A 1510-nucleotide genomic window follows, 5' to 3' on the forward strand; every position below is an offset into this window, starting at 1 on the left:
GTATATTAACTCTGTAAAACTACATTTGTGTTTAGGTAACGTGGCGACTGTGACCAATCAGAGCGCTCCTTTTATCCGGGAACTGTGTGTGTGTGTGTGTGTGTGTGTGTGTGTGTGTGCTGTTTGGAATTTATCAATGAGAGAATTGAATGAAAATTTTGAATATATTCTGAATATATCAAATGAAATATATATAAACGGCATAGGGTTAGGTATATATATATATATATATATATATATATATATATATATATATATATATATATGAACATCTTTTTCTTCTTTTCTCCTTCTTTCAGCATCTCCCATTAGGGGGCGCCACAGCGGATCATCCGTCTCCATACCCCCCTACATCTGCCTCTTTCACACCAACTACCTGCATGTCTTCTCTCACCACATCCATAAACCTCCTCCTTGGTCTTCCTCTTTTCCTCCTTCCTGGTGTCTCCATCCTCAGCACTCTCCTACTGATATACCCCATGTCCCTCCTCTGCACATGTCCAAACCATCTCAATCTCACCTCCCTCACCTTGTCTCCAAAACGTCCTACATGCGCTGTCCCTTTAATAAACTCATTTCTAATCCTGTCCATCCTCATCACTCAAAACGAACATCTCAACATCTTCAGCTCTGCTACCTCCAGCTCCACCTCCTGTCTTTTACTCAATGCCACTGTCTCTAATCCATACAACATCTCAGGTCTCACCACAGTCCTATAAACTTTCCCTTTCACTCTCACAGATACTCTTCTATCACAAGTCTATATATGTATATAGATACACACACACACACACACACACACACACACACACACACACACATACACACACACACTCTGATAACACACTAACTGATACATACATACATACATACACACTGATACGCACTCACTTATACATACATACAAACTAATACACACACATAGTCTGGTACACACACTCACTTATACATACATAAACACTGATACACACTCTGATACACACACACTCACTGATACATGCATACACACTGATACACACACACACTAACTGATACATACATACACACTGATACACACACACACAGTCTGATACACACACTCTCTGATACATACATAAACACTGATACACACTGATACACACACACTGATACATACACACACACTAAGACACACACTCACTGATACATACATAGACACTGTTACACACTTATTGATACATACATACTCACTGATACATACACACACTGATACACATACACACTGTTACACACACACACTCACTGATACATACATACACACACACACACACACACACACACACACACACACACGCGCGGAAAGTGACAGTAATTTACTACCATTACACTTTACACCCCGCGAGAGCACCGGCTGCCTGACGCCATATCCGCCGGAAGTGCGTGTCGTCCTTTCGTAATGAAATCAACACACAGGGGTTAATACACACACACACACACACACACACACACACACACACACACACACACACAAACAAACATTAATACACACTCT

The sequence above is a fragment of the Silurus meridionalis genome, chromosome 19 (assembly GCF_014805685.1).
Source record: "Silurus meridionalis isolate SWU-2019-XX chromosome 19, ASM1480568v1, whole genome shotgun sequence".
In the NCBI taxonomy this organism is placed as follows: Eukaryota; Metazoa; Chordata; class Actinopteri; order Siluriformes; family Siluridae; genus Silurus; species Silurus meridionalis.